We start from the raw sequence: 22,094 nt of genomic DNA, 5'->3' as shown, positions 1-22,094 counted from the left end.
AACTCGCTACTGCACTATAACAGTCACCACCCGAGAGCCCTCCGTGACAACCTCCCATTTGGGCAGTTTCTACGAATCCGGAGGAACTGCTCCAACAAAGACCATTTCTTTGCAGAATCTGAGGAACTGTCAAATCGCGTAATGCAGAGAGGCTATCCTAAAAGATTGGTCAAGAAAGCAAAGAAAAGGGCATGGTTCTACCCCCGGGAGGAACTTCTTTTCCCGAAGTCCGACAAAGATCCACAAGCTAATAGGATTGTATGCGTCACAACTTTTAACACTAAGAGCAGCAAAATCAGACGCATAATCAACTACCATTGGAAATTAATATCGGATGATATTGAGCAATCCGTGACACCGTTACATGCTTTCAAGAAGGCAAGGAGTGTTAAAGACCATGTGGTTCGGTCCCTTCTAGCAACCCCTGATGATCCCACTATCACAAGTCTATGGAATCTGACTCCAGTGGTAGGCCACTCCAAATGCGGTAATTGTAAAGCTTGCGACAGCACAATTCAAACAAAAGAATTTGAACATCGCCTGCGCAAGATTCGCCTCAGGACTCACACTAATTGTAATTCTTCTGACATCATTTATGCAATTGTATGTCAATGCCAAATGATGTACATAGGCCAAACACAACAGAAGGCCAAGGTGAGAATTCTCCAACATATGAGCAGAATCAGATGCAGGTACAAGACGCTCCCTTGGTGGAACATTTCACAGTGGCAGCACATCCCCCTGAGAGCCTGAGATGGGTAGTAATTGAGAAAGCTGTACTTGGCCCCAGGGGCGGGAACATCGCGAACATTCTAAACACATGTGAGCTAAAATGGATGTTCTTTTTTAATTCCATAGAGACAGGTCTCAATGAGCAGGATAGCTCCTTTTCCCAATTAGCTACTCTATCTTGATCGCCAACATATGTATATTGTAGTCTGTACATGGCCTTTACCCTCATGTGAGAGGTACGCCATATTCTCGCCTGGTGTTTATACATGTTGACATACTCTGTAGTCCCCTGTAACAAAAATGTATATACCATACATCAATGTGGCTTTTACCCTCTTGTGAGTGGTACGCCACCATTATGTGAATTTGGGTATTATTATTCGTGTGATTGTCTCAACTTGTGAATGTTTCCACCTGATATGCCACTTTATTTAACCTTTGGCTTACAAGTCCTGACTTAACGTGACCAACATGGGTGGCCTTTACCCTCATGTGAGAGGTACGCCACTGCTTTCTTCGTAAATCGTTACTATGAATCATGTATGATCTGTCTTTATCGGACTTCTAAATTCACTGCTCTCAATGTTTTGTTTACACATCGGCAAATTTTGACCTCACATTCTAATAATATACTATCCGAATGGCATCATCACGCATTTCGATAGTGTAATGCTTTCACAGCAGCGTCTAAATACCCGCATTTACGGTAACCATGGCAACTGATCGAGTCTTTTCACTCTTTCCACTCGGCTGTTCCGTATCACATGGTTCCATCCCCATAGCAACTATATCAACCCGGAAGCTCGGCTCGCCCTTGCGAACTCGAGCATTCCAGTAAGCGAGATTAACTGGCCCTGAAAGCAGAACACTGTATAGTAGCCGGGGATTTCAACTTCCGTATGGATGATCCGTCGAACCCGGGTGCTATCAAATTATTGGAGGCTACGGCCCCGCTGGGCCTGATCCCCCACCTTCAGGGACCTACGCATGACAAGGGACATACTCTGGACCAGGTCTTCTCTACATCTCCTCTCGAGGTGAAGGAAACTATCCTGGTGCTATGGTCAGACCATCGGCTTGCCAAATTCCTGGTTAGAGGTACAGCTAAACCGTCTACGTCTGTATCCCAGCAGCGGGGTCGAGTCCCTAGGGCATACTATCGAGTGACCCCTGCGTTGCTGGCCCAGGCCGCTCTGGATCACCCTTGTCCCCTCTCAGGTGACCTGGAGAAGGATTTGGAGTCCTTGCAAGCATGGCTTCTAGAGAGGCTGAACGATCTTGCCCCGGTGTTGGCCCCCCGCTTAACTCCGAAACGGGTTTCGGCTCCCTGGTTCACCGCAGCACTGTCGGCTAAGCGGCAGCAGTGCAAAGTGGCCGAAAGAGCCTGGCGTTCACAATACGACTCTGTGGCTAGGCTCACCTATAAGACGGCGGTTAAGGACTATCACCGGGACATTTGCCTTGGATAAAAAGCCTACCTTGCAGGGAGGATAGAATCCGCCTCCAACTCCCAATACTTCTGAAGAGATGCCCTCTGAATCCTGGGCGTCTGATCTTGCTAACTTCTTCACCAACAAGATCAAACTTATACAAGACTCCTTTCCACCGGTGGCGCCCGCGGGGCTGTCCAACCCAGAGGATGACTTGTTCCCTCTGACCATGCCTGGTCCGACGTTGGCTGTGTTTCCACCTATCTCAGCCCCTGCTTCCTTAGCGCTGATGGGCAATCTCAAATCTGGGTCGCCTCTAGATCCTTGCCCGGCCAAATTCTTGGCTAAAATCGCGGAGGTGATAAACCCACTGGCAAACCCTCTCCTGAATCTCTCGCTGAGTCACGGAGTGGTTCCGCAGGCCTGGAAGCAGGCAATGGTCATCCCTTCGCTTAAGAAGCCTGGTCTCGACCCTAGGGCCCCAGTCAACTATAGGCCTATCTCTCTGCTGCCGGCTCTCACAAAAATTTTGGAGAAACATGTTCAGGCGGTGCTCTCCAATGTTTTGGAATCACACGAGATTCTGCATGCCACCCAATCCGGCTTCCGCCCAAACCTCAGCACAGAGACCGCGCTCCTAGAGGTTTCAGAAACCATTAAAGGGGTTCTGGATACTGGGGGCAAAGCCATGCTGGTGATGTTGGACTTGTCGGCGGCGTTCGACACCGTCCCCCATGACGGCCTTCTCGCAAGACTCTATGAGATTGGCCTACGGGGGACGGTGCTCAGCTGGTTTTCCTCCTTTCTAGCTGGCCGCCGACAAACGGTCTGGGCCTCCCCAGATTCCGCCGTGATGCCGCCTCTGGGAGTCGGGGTCCCACAGGGCTCTATATTGAGCCCGACCCTTTTTAACATCTTCATGACCCCTTTGGCGGCGCTGGCGGAGTCGTTCGGGGCCCAGATCGTATCCTACGCCGACGACACCCAGCTCCTCTTCTCGTGCAAGAGAGGAGGAGACTTCGATGGGGAGAGTATCCGGGATTGCCTTGGGGCTGTATTTAAATGGTTCCAACTGAACAGCCTCAAGTGCAATTCCGATAAGTCCGAGGTACTCTTCTTCGGGTGTGCGACGGAGCCAGACTGGCAAGCTTGGTGGCCCATTGACATGTTTCCTCCTTCTTGTTCATCTCACACTGCTAAGAACTTGGGGGTCAAGATGGACAAGGGTCTCACACTGAAATCCCAGATTCTCTGTGTGACGGGCACCTGCTTCGGCCTCCTTAAGATGCTGCGGAGGTTTTTACCTCTTTTGTCGGAGGACCATAGGAAGTTGACTGTGCAGGCTCTGATAGGCTCTAGGTTAGATTATTCCAACATTCTGTACCTGGGCCTGCCAGAGTACCTGCTACAGTGGCTCTAAGTCGTGCAGAATGCTGCTGCGAGGGCCATTTTTGGACTGAACAGACAAGCCAGTGCTGCAGGCTTGCTGCAGACGTTACACTGGCTTCCCATCCGCAAACGGATTGCTTTTAAGGCATTAACTTTGGCCTATAAAGCTCTCCATGCGGTGGGAGCAAAGTACCTCCAGAAGAGACTTGCCTTCTATCACCCGGCTCGCTCTCTGAGGTCAGAATCTCTGTTCCTGGCGGTTGTACCGCGAGTGAAGAGAGCTCGCATTGGTGGCCGCTCCTTTGGACTGCTGGCGCCACGGCTGTGGAATTCATTGCCGCTTACACTCCATGGAGCCACCAGCCTACTTGCTTTTAGGAAAGGCCTCAAAACCTGGCTATTTACCCAGTAGGCTGTCCCGCTGTTTCTTCTGTTTTCTTTCGCTGTATCCATCCCCCTGTTTTTTTAACGTGTTGTGTTATTGTGCGGTAGGTCTCCTTATCGAAAGCGCCGGTACACTCTTTTTGAGTAGCCGTGCGCTATACAAAAATAAACATAACATAACATAACATAACATAACTCCGCACCGGGTAAGTTTTCCTTCCCCTCCCCCCCCCCCTCTCACCCTCATCTAAGACCGGCTTGGTGTTAAAAGTCACCACACACTACGGTCGCCCGTTCATGGGTGTCTTTTCTATGTTGCCCCCTAGATCTCGTGTGATTACTCCGTGATTCACCGCCTAGAGCCTGACTCTCACGTTGTCAACATTATAATTGGTGAGTTTTCCCTCTGTTTCGTTTGGCACAGTGTAACATCGCCATGAGTTGCCTATGTGTAAATCCACGCCTATGGACCCTGATAATGGTTCCTTTCATTAATCCAGATAGATTCAATTCTAACGTCGGTTCGCCCGACTGACCGACTGCCTTTGAGCTTTGAACGTCGATGGCGTTCTGCACCTAACTGATTGGTAAGTCGATGTCTTTAATAACTCACCTCAAATACTTCGGTCCTTGTCCCACAATTGCTTGATACAAAGCACCGCCTGAGCAGGTACCTGGCACCTTAGGTCCGATGTTTCTTCATAAACATTGCCCATTTTTTGACGCTAGGGTTTGTTCTTTGATATCCCAACTTTCAAGCATTTCTCTTTGGCCATGTTCACCTCTGTAGGGCGGTTTTTCACTTCCAACTGCTCTCCCTACACTTAATCGTCCATATACTGGTATTCAATGTCTTTGATAGTCACGTAATTGCTATAATTATAGTATTAGTCACTTAGTCTTCTGAATCATGTTTAATAGTCTTGTTCCCTAACCCCATATTGATGCCACCAAGGGCATGTGTGCTAATTTTTGTATTGAAACATATAGGGATATGGTTTCCCAATCCTAATTCGATTATTTACATGTCAAACTAGGTTGTTTGCCCCGGTTTCACGGCCTGATGAAGACCCTACTGCAAGGATAGTACTAATACCCGCGTATCATAAAGGGTCGAAACGTCGACAACCTCATGCTTTTGAATGTCAACTTCACGCCCGAATGTTTCATTAATTGATCATTGTGAAGTATGCTCTACTTCAATAACGGACTAACATGTCATATGTTCTGTACATAAATGTGTAACTTTGTCAACTAGAGGCTCCATACTAGTTGATTGTACTGTCATTCCCAATTACTTTTTCTCCTTCGCCTTATCCTCACACGATCACACTTCCCCACTCCCTCTTCCCTTTCTTGGGGCACTGCCTTAATTATTTATTCAATGTTCTAACGTTTGTAAAATTCAACATGCTTTCCCACTGTAAATAAAACAGTGCGGTTGATTCATTATCTGTGTGATTTACTATTTTATTTGTTTCTTAATCCTTGTCCTATGTAACTGGGACCCCCTCCTCTAAATACTTAGCTAACCCAGGTCCCAGTGACTCTATTTGGGTTTACCCTCAATCCTTACTCCATCATAATATAGTCAATGATGGAAGTTTGATTGGTCCTGTTGAACGTAACTGACCGTGGACAATCAGGGTCCAACCTCCCATTGCACGCCCGCAGAGACGTTGCAAGGCAAAACGATTTAATTTGTAGGACCAACCATGCCCTAACAGGAGGGATCTTCGGATCGGGGATACGCCAAAATGAGTCTTCATCATCCTGGTCACCCGTCTCAGGACTGCCCAAAGGCTCGAATTGGCAATTAAAGTCACCGCCGAGGACTCTAGTGATTGAGTGGTCTAGTGCCTGGATAAAAAGATCCAGTGCATTCATTGTATTTGACTCCTGCCCGTTCCTAACAGGCCTTGAGTAGATGTTTATTATAGCTATTTTAGGCTTGTTTTGGGGTGATAATAGGAAACATTGGACGTCTTGAGAATTAGTTTATATTTGAGTAGCCTGGATGCACAAACGAGTGCCTATCCAAATCGATAGGCCACCCCATGGGCGGCCTCTACCCCTAAGTACAGCCAGGATATCGAAGGCTGCATAGCCTGGGCTAACACTCTCCTCTAGTGCCCAAGTTTCCTGCATCATGCAGATGTCGTGTGTTGACATGAAGGAGCCCCACTCGGGTATGAGCAATTTATTTTTCAACCCAGCTATATTTCACGAGAGGATTTTTAGACATCCATCAGCAACCTCTACATTAGCTTGTGGTTTCCCTATTCCTTTCACAGGCGGGCTATCACTACTGGCGGCCCTTAACTGAGTTTTCTCATCCCTTATTTCCACACTAAATACATCCCTTATTTCCATACTAGAAGCATCCCCCATGGGAGTCCGAGCTACCAACTGGTACTCCATTTCCCCATTTTCTCTGCTTCCCTCCCTAATCAAGGAATGGGGTATTGTATCTTCTTCGGGGGAAGTAGTTGTGTCATTTTCCTCCAGTGCAGTAACAGTTATACATTTTCCGCTAACAATTTTTAGTGGAGAATTCTCATTCGCTAGGCGTCAATCTACCCCCACCAACACACTGAACCTATTCCTGTGAGCTAACAATGAGAGTGAGGAATTATATGGATATGTGTCCTCCCAAGTTGTTAGCCCCTGTTGCATTCTATGCGGGGGACCCTCACTGTAATGGACACTTTTAGAATAGGTTGACCTCGAATGAGGAACTGGGTAGAAATAAGACAAGTGGAATGGGAGGATTTGAGTATTTGGTCTACTGGGAGGTATACTACAAATATATTCCACAGCTGAGGTGTCCCTAAAATGTATTACTACGATATCTCCTACAATTGTTTTGGGTCCTCTCCCGCTCCATTCTATTATTCATACAGTAAGTATTTCCCCAGAAACATTTGGAGGTAAAGGCCTATTTACATTGAGCCATTGTATACACTTGTTTTTTAAATCGCTGTGGTCTTCTCTTTTTCCCTGGCTTAAGGGCGGAACTCCTGTAAGTACTACGACATAGGGTAGGGATTCAGGCGGGAGATTGATGATAGGCAACTCTGATGAAATAACTTTAGATGGTACATTTCTATTGGTTATGTTTCGGTGTGCAGATGCCTCCCTCACTAGTTTGCTATTTTCACTTCCTATTATTCCCTCCCTAGATGTAGATTTGGTTTTATCAGGAGTGGGGATAGGATTTCCGACTACCTGATGTTTTTGAGCAAGTGTATTAGTGTTAAGTGGGGGGCTAAGAGGGTCATGTGCAGGCTCAGTATTAGTCGATGTAACTTGTGTACTTTTATTCCGTATAGCACTATTTTTGGGTGACGCTGCCCTATCATCGGGTTTATTCTTTGCTCTACCACCAAGCTCGCTCGAAGCAAGGTTCCCCATTGGATTAGCAGGCTGTGCTGTCCCTACACCCATATTGTTAAGGGTAGAAACTAGTCTATCTATCTTAGATACCAAAGGTTTAATGTGTGTGCCAATAATATGCTCCATACGGGCCTAGAGATCAGCAACCAAGTTGGTAGCCCAGACCGGTGCACCCACAGTCGGTAGGGAAGTACTAACAGTAGCTGTTACAAGGTCGTGTTTAGGCATACTCCTATTACCTAATTTTTTTGATAGTCTGACTTTCTTGCTTCTGGGGCTTGGTTTATTTACTACAGTGATTTTCGAGGGGAAGGGGAGAACTCACAACAGGCAGGCTAACCTTTATATCTATAGGGGCCTCTATAGGAGCCTGGTCACTGGGCAACTCAGCAAAGGACGATGTAAGGAAGGAGCTTAAATCAGGGGGGTCAATTACAATAGCTGAGTAGTCCCCCACTTGTTCGGGCAGGGAAACAGTAGGAGTAATTGATAGCCTTCTCTCTGTATTTTCTATTGCGGTTACCACAACCCCGATTGTTTTTTGCAACATCTTATCAATAGCCGTTAGGCTAGGAAGAGGTTGTGGTGTTGCCGCCTGCAGCCTGGTATTGGGAAGAGGTGCAGCTGGTTTTTGCTTTTTACCCGTGTGGCTCATTTTTACAGATAAGAAATAAAGGAAGGGTAGTCCCTGTCTAATGAGCGCTCCCTCCTAGCCCCAAAAGAGGAATTGGGAACAGTAATAGCCAAGCAATAATTAGTCCGAGTAACAGTAACTTTGGTATATTGACCACTCTACGTGGTTGTCCTTGGAGGATGTAAGGGGGTGGCCCGTCCCGTCCACTTCTGTCCCCTGATGGCCACAGACGGCCCGCCCTTTGCCCGGGCTTAGCCCGGAACCACCCACACGCATCCCGCGATGCGTAGGGAGTGCCTGTGTTTTGTGCGCCTCCGGGCGCGTAGTTGGGCGTGTGCAGGCGGTACAATCCCGCTATGGCTTGTGGGAGGTATTGTCCCCCCGCTCAGTAGCCACTGATGTTCCAATGAGCGGCGGCGGCGGGGACTAGTAAGCAGCAGGTGGAGCTCTCTCTGCGCTAACCAGTGCGACCCAGCAAAACCCAGCAGTAGACAAAGTTTGTTTGGGCGGTGATTAGTTCTCCTGCGGCGTCTCCTGCTTGGCCCAGCAACAAACAAAGATCCTTTGGCCAGTAAGTAGTTTTTCGGCAGGAATATCGATTACACTGGAGTAATCAGAGTATTTTGACAATTTTACATTACTCTTTGATGCAGACTTTACAATAATTATGCTGATGTATTTTGGTAGAAAGAACCCCTGATGCAAGAGCAGATTTAGCAAGCACAAGTAGCTGCTCATGCACACTAATCCTATTCTGGTGCTCTAAGTGTTCTTTCGTAGCCGAAAAAATGCATCCTCACATCTAGTTTGGACGTAAGAGTGCATTGTGCGCTAAGAAAATAGCGCTGAATGCTGGGAGTATCGTGAGGAAAACTCCTACGCCAAGAGCACAAAGAACAAGGGCAAGTAGCTGCTCGCACTCACCATTGGTGTTCTGTTACATTCATCGCTATTTCTTACCAAAAAATGCATCCTCACATCCATCTTTGAAGCAATGGGGCATTTTCACACTACAAAATAGTGCTAAATGCAGAACTCCTTTCCTCATGTCATTTAACACAATCGTGCTGGAATTCTTAGGTAATTCCGCATGGTTATGCTTCACTGAATTACACGAGTAAGACACACCCCAGCTTAAACCTGCACAGCCAGCTTACTGGTGGCAAGCCTGCCCGCTTGTTTTGCATTGTCACTTTGTTGGTGGCACAATATGTCCTGCAGTACGTTAGTTACATGTAACTTCCAAGACCTAGGCCCACTTGCTACCATTCACTAGATAAACATTGACTAAACAGTGGTATAGCCCAAATCAACATGTTGGAGGGGTCAAAGCACATGCAATGGGGACTAATTAGCAGAGTCCCAATGCAAAGAGTGAAAAAACAGCATCATCCATTTAAAACATTAGTGGTGAATATGCCAAGCATTTTCTTACCTGTACCCCCAAGATGAAAGTTGAGGAGCAACTCAGCCATTCCCTTAGCTGTTTTCATGATCTAAGCAAACAAATCTGGAAAGTCCACCTGTATTGGCATGTCAGTTGCAAGTTTGTGCTGCACTGTGAAGTTCAAACCCTGGAAGAAACTGGACCACCTCAACAGCTTGGGGGTTTCCTCTCTTAGCAGCCACCTGGAAGGCTTGTAGTCATTTTGAAGCCTGAAGAGAGTCCCAACAAGTATAGTCTTAACTTCATCAGTGGCTAAAGCACATCAAAGGCTTTCCTCTCCATGGCTCTCTAATACGCCTCTATGGGGCATTAGACACCTGCTAATAAACACATCTGGTTTAAACTGGCCCTTGTCATTTACCTTTGATGATACTGTAACCATGATCTGAAGTACCTGCTTGAACCTTAACACTTGGTTCAGGGTGTCAAATGCCTTCTGACACTCTTCAGTCCATATGACTTGAGGCTTCAATTGCAGTCAACCCTCACTGAGCACAACCTCGCCTGTCTGCAGCAGCCCATGGTTGGAGGCGATGTCCCTTTGTGGAATTGATCTCACTCACTTATGTGCACTCTCTCAGTGGCGTGGGACACCTGCAACATAATGGGCACAGTGCCACACTGGACACCATATTCTATAGCTAACCCAATGTCAGAGGAATTGCCAAGTCCCTGCCAATTGGGCAAAGAGCTTGGTCACAGACCTAACCCTATGTCCAACCTGAGCTGCTCATGGTCTTTGGTCCTATGCAGAGGGAGTTGATGATCACATGTGACTGTGGAGAGTGATATTATAATGCTGTGCTCACTATAGGAATGCACCAGAGGGTTTACATCGATAAATAAATACCTCAGACGCTTACTTGCATTTGTGTATTTGCTTCCTTGACACTTGCACACGGCATATCCTGCACTGCTGGTGCACAGCTCGTTATCAGCACACGCAGGGTGACACTGCAGCAGACCTGCAACAACACAAAATAACAGATCAGAAGCTTGAAGACTGACTGTGACTATTATGGCACTATAATGACAACACTGCTAAACTCACCAACACTGTGCCAATGTGCACAGTGATTACTACGGCCCCTTTACAACACTGCTGCTAAAATCACCAACACCTCGCCTTGGTGCAGCCTGATTAGCATGACACCTTTACGGCACTGCTGTTAAAATCACTACCACTGCGCCTCGGTGCAGCCTGATTACTATGGCACCTTTACAAGACTGCTGCTAAAATCACTAACACTGTGCCTCTGTGCAGCCTGATTACTATGGCACCTTTATCACTGCTTCTAAACACACCAAAACAATACCTCATGCAGCCTGGTTACCATGGCACCTTTACCACTGCTACTAAACATACCAACACTGTGCCTCGGTGCAGCCTGATTAGTATGGCACCTTTACCACTGCTGCTAAACACACCAACACTGCGCCTTGGTGCAGCCTGATTACTATGCCCCCTTTACCACTGCTGCTAAACACACCAACTCTGCACCTAGATGGAGCCTGCTTACTATGGCACCTTAATAGCACTGCTGCTAATCACTTCAACACTGTGCCTTGGTGCAGCCTGATTACCTTGGTATTTTTACCACTGCTGCTAAACACACCAACACTATACCTTGATACCGCCTGATTTCTCTAGCACCTTTATCACTGCTGCTAAACACACCAACACTGCGCCTTTGTGCAGCCTGATTACTATGGCACCTTTACTACTGCTGCTAAACACACCAACACTGTGCCTCGGTGCAGCCCAAATACCTTGGTATCTTTACCACTGCTGCTAAACACACCAACACTATACCTCGATGCAGCCTGAATACTATGGCTACTTTACCACTGCTGCTAAACAAACCAACACTGTGCCTTGGTGCAGCCTGATTACTATGACACCTTTTCCACTACTATTAAACACACCAACACTGCACCTAGATGCAGTCTGATTACTATGGCACCTTAATAGCACTGCTGCTAAACACTTCAAAACGGTGCCAATGTGCAGATTGATTACTATGACACCTGCACTGCTGCTAAACATGCCAACATTGTGCCATGGTGCAGCCTGATTACTATGGCACCTTTACCACTGCTGCTAAACACACCAACACTGTGCCTGGGCACAGCCTGATTACTATGGCAGCTTTACTGCACTGCTGCTAAACACACCGAACCATGCCTCGGGGCAGCCTGATTACTATGGCACCTTTACCACTGCTTCTAAACACACCTATACTGTGCCTCAGTGCAATCTGATTACTTTACTTTATGGCACTTCTGCTAAACACTTCTGCTAAACACACCAACCCTGTGCTAATGTGCAGAGTTATTACTATTGCACCATATCAGCTCTGCTTCTAAAATCACCAACACACTGCCTCTGTGCAGCCTGACTACTATGGCACCTTTACCATTGCTGCTAAACACACCAACACTGTGCCTAGTCGCAGCCTGATTACTATGGCACGTTTACCACTGCTGCTAAACACACCAACACTGTGCCTAGGCGCAGCCTGATTACTATGGCATGTTTACCACTGCTGCTAAACACACCAACACCGTGCCTAGGTGCAGCCTGATTACAATGGCACCTTTATAGCACTGCTGCTAAACACACCAACACAGTGCAAATGTGCAGAGTGGTTACTATGGCACCTTTGCAACACTGCTAAACACTCCAACACTATACTTCGGTGCAGCCTGATTACTATGGAGAAGTGTGGCTCACTGGTTAGAGGAGGCAGACCTGGAAGCAGAGGTCAGCCCGGGACCAGGGTTCAATTCCCGGCTCGGTGGGGTCTTGAGTCCTAAAATGTCCATGGACTCGACAATTCTCGCTCCGGTGCCTACTCGATTCACGGGTTCACACTCTGCGACTCTGGGCAATAGCTTACTTAATCTCCACAACGGCCCCTCGCGGCGGGATGCCTGGCTTTCACCTTGCGGATACCCTGCCGGGGTATCTCACAGGGGAATACCAGGACGGGTTCCCTAAGCAAGCGCCTTGATGCCTTCGGGTGATACGTGCGCTATATAAATCGCAATACTATGGCACCTATACAGCACTGCTGCTTAACACACCAACACTGTGCTAGGTGCAGCCTGATTACTAAGGCACCTTTACAGCACTGCTGCTAAACACATCAACACTCGGCCTCGGTGCAGCCTGATTAATATGGCAACTTTATGGCCTGGCTGCTAAACACACCAACAATGTGCCTATGTGCAGCTTGAGTAATATGGCACCTTTACGGCACAGCTGCTAAACACAGCAACACTGCACCTCGATGCAGCCTTATTACTTTGGCAACTTTATGGCACTGCTGCTAAACAAACCAAAACTGCAGCCTGATTACTATGGCGCCTTTACGGCATTGCTGTAAATATCACCAACACTGTGCCTCGCGCAGCCTGAGTTTTATGGCACCTTTACAGCGCTGCTGCTAAACACACGAAAAAACGGTGCCTGGGTAGAGACTCATAACTATGGCACCATTACCACTGCTGCTAAACACACCATCACTGTGCCTCGGTGCAGCCTGAATACTATGGCACCTTTACAGCACTGCTGCTAAACACACAAACACTGTGCTAGGTGCAGCCTGATTACTGTGGCACCTATACCACTGCTGCTAAACATACCAACACTGTGCCTCTGTGCAGCCTGATTACTATGGCAACTTTATGGCAATCAATCACGGCATTTATAAAGCGCGCTACTCACCCGGGAGGGTCTCAAGGCGCTGGGGGAAAGGGGTGGGTTACTGCTCGAACAGCCAGGTCTTGAATTGCTTCCTGCAGGAGAGATGGTCTTGGGTACGTTGAAGGTGAATGGGGAGGGAGTTCCAGGTCTTGGCTGCCAGATAGGAGAAGGATCTTCCTCCGGCGGTGGTTCTGCGGATGCGAGGTACGGTGGCGAGTGCGTGGCTGGTCGGTCGTAGGTGGCGCGTGGGCGTGTAGAAGGTAATTCTGTCGTTGAGGTACTTGGGTCCCAGGTCGTGTAGAGCCTTGTGTGGGTGGGTGAGGAGTCTGAATGTGATTCTCTTGCTGACGGGGAGCCAGTGCAGTTCTCTCAGGTGTCCGGTGATGTGGCTCTGTCGGGGGATGTCCAGGATGAGTCGTGCGGAGGCGTTCTGGATTCGTTGGAGTCTTCTCTGGAGTTTGGCTGTAGTTCCGGCATAGAGGGCGTTCCCGTAGTCCAGTCGGCTGGTGACGAGTGCCTGGGTGACGGTCTTCCTGGTTTCAGTGGGGATCCATCTGACGATCTTACGGAGCATGCGCAGGGTGTTGAAGCACGAGGAAGAAACGGTGTTGACTTGTCTGGTCATTGACAGGGAGGAGTCCAGGATGAAGCCCAGGTTGCGTATGTGGTCTGTAGATTTGGGGGCGGTGCCCAGGGCTGGGTGCCACCAGGAGTCGTCCTAGGCGGAGGCTGATGATCCCAGGATGAGGACTTCCGTCTTGTATGAGTTCAGTTTAAGACGGCTGTTTCTCATCCAGTCGGCGACGTCTTTCATCCCTTCGTGTAGGTTGGCTCTGGCGGTGGTGGGATCGTTGGTGAGGGAGAGGATCAGCTGGGTGTCGTCGGCGTAGGAGATGATGTTGAGGTTGTGTTGGCATGCGATGGCTGCGAGGGGGCTCATGTAGACGTTGAAGAGGGTCGGGCTGAGAGAAGATCCTTGTGGTACGCCGCAGATGACTTCGGTGGCCTCGGATCTGAACAGAGGGAGGCGGACTCTCTGGGTTCTTCCGGTGAGGAACGAGATGATCCATTCCAGCGCTTTCTCTCGGATTCCGATGTTGCTGAGGCGCTTCACTAGGGTTCGGTGGCAGACTGTGTCGAACGCTGCGGAGAGGTCCAGGAGGATGAGGGCCGCTGTTTCCCCGTTGTCGATCAGGGTTCTGATGTCGTCAGTGGCTGCGATCAGGGCAGTCTCGGTGCTGTGGTTGGCCCGAAATCCGGACTGCGAGTGGTCGAGGGATCCGTTCATCTCGAGAAAGGTGGCAAGCTGTATGTTGACAGTCTTCTCGATGACTTTGGCCGGGAAAGGAAGGAGCGAGATGGGACGGTAGTTCTTGAGGTCGGTGGGGTCCGCTGTTGGTTTCTTCAGGAGGGCGGTCAGCTCGGCGTGCTTCCAGCTCTCCGGGAAGGTGGCGGTGTGGAAGGAGGAGTTGATGGTGTCTCGGAGATGGGGTGCGATGGTGGCGACGGCTTTGTTGAAGACGTGGTGTGGGCAGGGGTCGGTTGGTGATCCGGAGTGGATGGAGTGCATCGTGCAGGTGGTGTCTTTGGTGCTGATCGGGGTCCAGTTGCAGAGGGTGGTGGTGGCGGGCATTGATTCGGTGGTAGGGTGCGTGGTCTGTGAGTCGAAGCTGTTGTGTATGTCGGCGATCTTGCGGTGGAAGAACGAGGCGAGGGAGTCACAGAGGTCTTGCGTGGGGGTGATGTTGTTGGTTCCGGCGCTGGGGTTGGAGAACCCTGTGACGATGCTGAAGAGTTCTTTGCTGTCGTGGGCTTGTTGTCCAGTCGTTCTTTGAGTGCCGTTTTCTTGGTGGCGCGGATCAGTTGATGGTGTTTGCGGGTGGTGTGCTTGAGGGCAGTCCAGTTGTCTGTGGTGCGGTTGAGCTGCCAGGCTTTCTCGAGGGTGCGGCAGTTCTTCTTGGATTCCATGAGTTCGTCGGTGAACCAGGGGGTTTTCTTGCTGCCGGGTCTGCTGGGAGGGTTCTTGAGTGGTGCGAGGTCATTGGCGCAGGCGGTCAGCCACTTGGTGAGGTTGCTGGCTGCTACGTTGGAGTCCGTTGTGCTGGTGGTAGTGTTCTGGCTGAGGGAGGCGGTGAGTTGCTCGGCGGTGATCTTGTTCCAGCTGCGGCGGGGGACCCGTTGTGGATGGAGGTGGGTCGTAGTTCTACTGAAGCTGAAGTGGACACAGCTGTGGTCTGTCCAGTGGAGTCCGGCGGCGTGGCTGAAGGAGACATGCTTGCTGGATGTGAAGACAGGGTCAAGCGTGTGTCCGGCATAGTGGGTGGGGGTGTCCACCAGTTGCTTGAATCTGAGGTTGGCGAGGTTGTCCAGCAGGGCTGTGGTGTTTCTGTCGTTGTTGTTCTCCAGGTGGAAGTTGAGGTCCCCTAGGAGGATGTAGTCGGCGGAGGGAAGGGCGTGCGGGCTGATGAAGTTTGCAATGTCTTCTCTGAACTGCGTGCGTGGTCCCGGTGGTCTGTAGATGAGGGTGCCTCGGAGGGTGGTCTTGGGGTCACTTTGTATCTGGAAGTGCAGGTGCTCGGCGGCGGAGAAGGTTTTGTCGGAGTTAGTCGAGATGCGGATGGTGTTCTTGTGTATGATGGCGATGCCTCCTCCGGTCTGGTTGACGCTGTCCTTCCAGGTGATCTTGTATCCGTCCGGGAGGGCTGTGGCGATGTCCGGCGCTGAGGAGGCATTCATCCAGGTTTTGGTGAGGAAGGCGACGTCCGGTGTAGTTGCGTCAAGCAGGTCCCAGAATTCCACAGCGTGCCTGTGGACGGATCGGGTGTTCACCAGGATGCACTTCAGGTGGTTGCTGTTAGTGTTGGAGTCGGCGGGGGCGGTGCATGTCCGGTGGCAGGTGAAGCGGCAGGCTTTGCAGGCGAAGGGTCCGTTGGTGCGTCTCGGGGGGGCTCGGTAGCAGGCAGGGTTCCGGCCGGTATTGAGTGCGTTGAGAGTGGTGGCATCGTAGGTCTGTCGTGGAGTCTTGCATCGGTGGTGGGGACCAGTGGTCCTGGCGCTGGGCACGGTCCAGGCGCGGACGGGCGCAGACGGGCTTGCCTTTGGCACGCCTTCGGCGCACAATCGGCACGTCCGCTGCGCGTCAACGCTGCGCGTGCGTGGGGGCGTCATAAGAAGGGAGCCGGGAGGGAGGGTCCGCTGGGAGGCGGGAGCGTGGGAGCCTATCGGTTGGCGGGGGGGAAAATCGAGTGCGGGATGGCGGGCGGCTCTGCGGCGGCTGGGGCGCTTGTGGAAGAAGCAGTCGGCGTAGGCAAGCAGGAAGGCACAGGAGTAGGTGTAGTCAGCAGGAAGGCACAGGCAGCAGGAGGCAGGTAAGGCACAGGAAGCAGGAGGCACGAGGAGCGTGGGGGCGACCAGGCCGATGAAGACGCAATGGCACTGCTAATAAACACACCAACACTGCACCTCGGTGCAGCCTGATTAATATTAAGCATGGGCTGAAAATTCGTTCCGCTCGCGGAATTTGCGGATTTTCCGCGATTTCGCGAGCCGCGAATCTCGCGAAATCACGGTAAAATCCGCGAATCAGCGGGGACGAATTTTCAGCCAAGCACTTACAGGGTTACAGCAGCAGGTGCAAAAGTTGAAGCTTATTTTTTGAAACATTTTACAAAAGGGTTACAAAAAAATTAACTTCAACTTGGGCACCTGCTGCTGTAAGCCTGTAAGTGCTTCCTGGCGCCTCGTTGCCTACTTGCAACTATCTCTGACCCTGCTCTGACCCTTGAAGAAGGGTCAGAGAATAGTTACAAGTAGGCATAGAGGCGCCTGTCACGAAAATTAAACCTCAACAGGAAGCACTGACAGATATAAAAACAAGCATTTGCAATGCAATAGGTCTCGCATTAGGAAAGTTTGAGCTATTGGTCTTGTAAATTTTATTTATGTGTTGGTTTTGAAAATAGCTAAATTAATAGCTTTGTCATTTACAATGCCAATAGTTATAACTTTCGCAAATGTGACACCTATAGTATTTGTAATGCAACATGTTTTGTATTTACGTGACTTAGATATATTGATATTATAAATTACAATGGCTTTTCATTTTTTTAAATAATTAATACTTAAATAAAAGTGATTTTAATTTATAATGGCAATAGATTAAACTTTTGTAAATAACTTTTGTGAAGATTATGTTCAGTGTATTTTATTGTGACGAAAATCCAAGAACAGAAGTGAAATATTAACATCTTTTTGTGACATTTGTAATAAAGCTTGAAACATTGAGAGAACATATTTGAACCAGTTGTTGTCGAATGGTTGCGCAGATTGATGCTGGGGTGGCGCTGAGTGGTGCTGTGGTGGTGCTGAGTGATGCTGTGGTGATGCTGAGTGGTGCCGTGGTGGTGCTGAGTGATACTGGGATGTGCTGAGTGATGCTAGGGCAGTGCTGAGTGGTGCTGTGGTGGTGCTGATTGATGCTGTGGTGGTGCTGAGTGGTGCTGTGGTGGTGCTGAGTGATAATGTGGTGGTGCTGAGTGATGCCGTGGTGGTGCTGAGTGATGCTTTGGTGGCGCTAAGTGGTGCAGTGGTGGTGCTGATTGGTGGTGTGGTGGTACTGAGTGATGCTGTGGTGGTGCTGAGTGGTGCTGTGGTGGTGCTGATTGGTGCTGTGGTGGTGCTGAGTGATGCTGTGGTGGGCTGAGTGATGCTGTGGTGGCTCTGAGTGGTGCTGTGGTGGCGCTGAGTGATGCAGTGGTGGTGCTGAGTGGTGCTGTGGTGGTGCTGAGTGATGCTGTGGTGGTGCTGAGTGATGCTGTTGTGGTGCTGAGTGGTGCTGTGGTGGTGCTGAGTGATGCTGTGGTGGTGCTGAGTGATGCTGTTGTGGCACTGAGTGATGCTCTGGTGACACAGTGGTGCTGTGGTGGCGCTGAGTGGTGCTGTGGTGGCGCTGAGTGATACTGTGGTGGTGCTGAGTGATGCTGTGGTGGTGCTGAGTGATAAAGTGGTGGTGCTGAGTGATAATGTGGTGGTGCTGAGTGATGATGTGGTGATGCAGAGGGCAGACACACACAAAAAGCAGTCTAACAAAGGGCAGAAAAACAAGGGAAAAACAAGTATAACAGAGGGCAGAAGGGCACACAAAACCAGTCTAACAGAGGACAGAAGGACAGAAAAACAAGGGAAAACGAGTCTAACAGAGGGCAGAAGGGCACAAAAAACGAGTCTAACAGAGGGCAGAAGGGCACAAAAACAAGAGAATAACAGAGGACAGAAGGGCACAAAAAACGAGTCTAACAGAGGGCAGAAGGGCAGAAAAACAAGGGGAAAATGAGTCTAACAGAGGGCAGAAGGGCACAAAAAACGAGTCTAACAGAGGGCAGAAGGGCAGAAAAACAAGGGAAAACGAGTCTAACAGAGGGCAGAAGGGCACAAAAAACGAGTCTAACAGGGGCAGAAAGGCACAAAAACGAGTCTAACAGAGGGCAGAAGGGCACAAAAAACGAGTCTAACAGAGGGCAGAAGGGCACAAAAACAAGGGAATAACAGAGGGCAGAAGGGCACAAAAAACGAGTCTAACAGAGGGCAGAAGGGCAGAAAAAAAGGGAAAAATTAGTCTAACAGAGGGCAGAAGGGCACAAAAAACGAGTCTAACAAGGAGCAGAAGGGCAGTAAAACAAGGGCAAAACGAGTCTAACAGAGGGCAGAAGGGCAGAAAAACAAGGGAAAAACGAGTCAAACAGAGGGCAGAAGGGCACAAAAAATGAGACTAACAGGGGGCAGAATGAATCCCGCCCTACGTGTTTGTCCACGAAGATGCCACCTTTTTGTGCAATACCTCCACTCAACTGGAGTACTTTATACTGTCTAATCAGTAAGTGCTCCCTCGTTGGCTAAATGTATAGGGGCAGATTTACAATAACTGGCGCATCCCCAGGGATGCGCCAGTTATTGTGAGCTGCAGCTCCACCACCCATGGTGCGCCGCATTTACAATGCCGCGCTCCATGTGGCAAAAACGGCACAGATGCGTCACGCATCTGCGCCGTAAGAGCAGTGCATTGCTGGAGCTGCGTCGCAAGCGCGACGAAGCTCCAGCAATGCTCTGGGGGGCCCTATATCCCAATGCTGCATCAAGCCTTGCGGGGCGGGGCCGCAGGCAGGCCACGGGGGAAAATCGAGTGCGGGATGGCGGGCGGCTCTGCGGCGGCTGGGGCGCTTGTGGAAGAAGCAGTCAGCGTAGGCGAGCAGGAAGGCACAGGAGTAGGTGTAGTCAGCAGGAAGGCACAGGCAGCAGGAGGCAGGTAAGGCACAGGAAGCAGGAAGCACGAGGAGCGTGGGGGCGACCAGGCCGATGAAGGCGCAATGGCACTGCTGCTGAACACACCAACACTGCACCTCGATGCAGCCTGATTAATATTAAGCATGGGCTGAAAATTCGTTCCGCTCGCGGAATTTGCAGATTTTCCGCGATTTCGCGATCCGCGAATCTCGCGAAATCACGGTAAAATCTGCGAATCAGCGGGGACGAATTTTCAGCCAAGCACTTACAGGGTTACAGCAGCAGGTGCAAAAGTTGAAGCTTATTTTTTGAAACATTTTACAAAAGGGTTACAAAGAAATTAACTTCAACTTGGGCACCTGCTGCTGTAAGCCTGTAAGTGCTTCCTGGCGCCTCGTTGCCTACTTGCAACTATTCTCTGACCCTGCTCTGACCCTTGAAGAAGGGTCAGAGAATAGTTACAAGTAGGCATAGAGGCGCCTGTCACGAAAATTAAACCTCAACATGAAGCACTGACAGATATAAAAACAAGCATTTGCAATGCAATAGGTCTCGCATTAGGAAAGTTTGAGCTATTGGTCTTGTAAATTTTATTTATGTGTTGGTTTTGAAAATAGCTAAATTAATAGCTTTGTCATTTACAATGCCAATAGTTATAACTTTCGCAAATGTGACACCTATAGTATTTGTAATGCAACATGTTTTGTATTTACGTGACTTAGATATATTGATATTATAAATTACAATGGCTTTTCATTTTTTTAAATAATTAATACTTAAATAAAAGTGATTTTAATTTATAATGGCAATAGATTAAACTTTTGTAAATAACTTTTGTGAAGATTATGTTCAGTGTATTTTATTGTGACGAAAATCCAAGAACAGAAGTGAAATAATAACATCTTTTTGTGACATTTGTAATAAAGCTTGAAACATTGAGAGAACATATTTGAACCAGTTGTTGTCGAATGGTTGCGCAGATTGATGCTGGGGTGGCGCTGAGTGGTGCTGTGGTGGTGCTGAGTGATGCTGTGGTGATGCTGAGTGGTGCTGTGGTGGTGCTGAGTGATACTGGGATGTGCTGAGTGATGCTAGGGCAGTGCTGAGTGGTGCTGTGGTGGTGCTGATTGATGCTGTGGTGGTGCTGAGTGGTGCTGTGGTGGTGCTGAGTGATAATGTGGTGGTGCTGAGTGATGCCGTGGTGGTGCTGAGTGATGCTTTGGTGGCGCTAAGTGGTGCAGTGGTGGTGCTGATTGGTGGTGTGGTGGTACTGAGTGATGCTGTGGTGGTGCTGAGTGGTGCTGTGGTGGTGCTGAGTGGTGCTGTGGTGGTGCTGAGTGATGCTGTGGTGGCTCTGAGTGGTGCTGTGGTGGCGCTGAGTGATGCAGTGGTGGTGCTGAGTGGTGCTGTGGTGGTGCTGAGTGATGCTGTGGTGGTGCTGAGTGATGCTGTGGTGGTGCTGAGTGGTGCTGTGGTGGTGCTGAGTGATGCTGTGGTGGTGCTGAGTGATGCTGTTGTGGCACTGAGTGATGCTCTGGTGACACAGTGGTGCTGTGGTGGCCCTGAGTGGTGCTGTGGTGGCGCTGAGTGATACTGTGGTGGTGCTGAGTGATGCTGTGGTGGTGCTGAGTGGTGCTGTGGTGGTGCTGAGTGATAAAGTGGTGGTGCTGAGTGATAATGTGGTGGTGCTGAGTGATGATGTGGTGATGCAGAGGGCAGACACGCACAAAAAGCAGTCTAACAAAGGGCAGAAAAACAAGGGAAAAACAAGTATAACAGAGGGCAGAAGGGCACACAAAACCAGTCTAACAGAGGACAGAAGGACAGAAAAACAAGGGAAAACGAGTCTAACAGAGGGCAGAAGGGCACAAAAAACGAGTCTAACAGAGGGCAGAAGGGCACAAAAAACGAGTCTAACAGAGGGCAGAAGGGCACAAAAACAAGAGAATAACAGAGGACAGAAGGGCACAAAAAACGAGTCTAACAGAGGGCAGAAGGGCAGAAAAACAAGGGAAAAATGAGTCTAACAGAGGGCAGAAGGGCACAAAAAACGAGTCTAACAGAAGGCAGAAGGGCAGAAAAACAAGGGAAAACGAGTCTAACAGAGGGCAGAAGGGCACAAAAAACGAGTCTAACAGGGGCAGAAAGGCACAAAAACGAGTCTAACAGAGGGCAGAAGGGCACAAAAAACGAGTCTAACAGAGGGCAGAAGGGCACAAAAACAAGGGAATAACAGAGGGCAGAAGGGCACAAAAAACGAGTCTAACAGAGGGCAGAAGGGCAGAAAAAAAGGGAAAAATTAGTCTAACAGAGGGCAGAAGGGCACAAAAAACGAGTCTAACAAGGAGCAGAAGGGCAGTAAAACAAGGGCAAAACGAGTCTAACAGAGGGCAGAAGGGCAGAAAAACAAGGGAAAAACGAGTCAAACAGAGGGCAGAAGGGCACAAAAAATGAGACTAACAGGGGGCAGAATGAATCCCGCCCTACGTGTTTGTCCACGAAGATGCCACCTTTTTGTGCAATACCTCCACTCAACTGGAGTACTTTATACTGTCTAATCAGTAAGTGCTCCCTCGTTGGCTAAATGTATAGGGGCAGATTTACAATAACTGGCGCATCCCCAGGGATGCGCCAGTTATTGTGAGCTGCAGCTCCACCACCCATGGTGCGCCGCATTTACAATGCCGCGCTCCA

The 22,094-nt window shown here is 49.4% G+C and overlaps 1 protein-coding gene across 1 annotated transcript in view; it reads right to left on the bottom strand.

Annotated features, from left to right (window-relative positions):
• LOC147663289 (uromodulin-like) overlaps nucleotides 1-10,372 on the bottom strand; it is a 189,904-nt gene extending 179,532 nt beyond the window's left edge. Inside the window, exon 1 of the mRNA XM_086950552.1 lies at nucleotides 10,276-10,372. The gene's annotated coding sequence lies outside the window, so the exon portion shown is untranslated. The remainder of the gene's footprint in view (nucleotides 1-10,275) is intronic.
• Nucleotides 10,373-22,094: the final 11,722 nt, after the last annotated feature.

The sequence above is a fragment of the Lissotriton vulgaris genome, unplaced genomic scaffold, assembly GCF_964263255.1.
Source record: "Lissotriton vulgaris unplaced genomic scaffold, aLisVul1.2 SCAFFOLD_535, whole genome shotgun sequence".
NCBI lineage: Eukaryota > Metazoa > Chordata > Amphibia > Caudata > Salamandridae > Lissotriton > Lissotriton vulgaris.
Note: the sequence above shows the minus strand (reverse complement) of the source record. Positions and strands in the feature narration are given on the sequence as shown.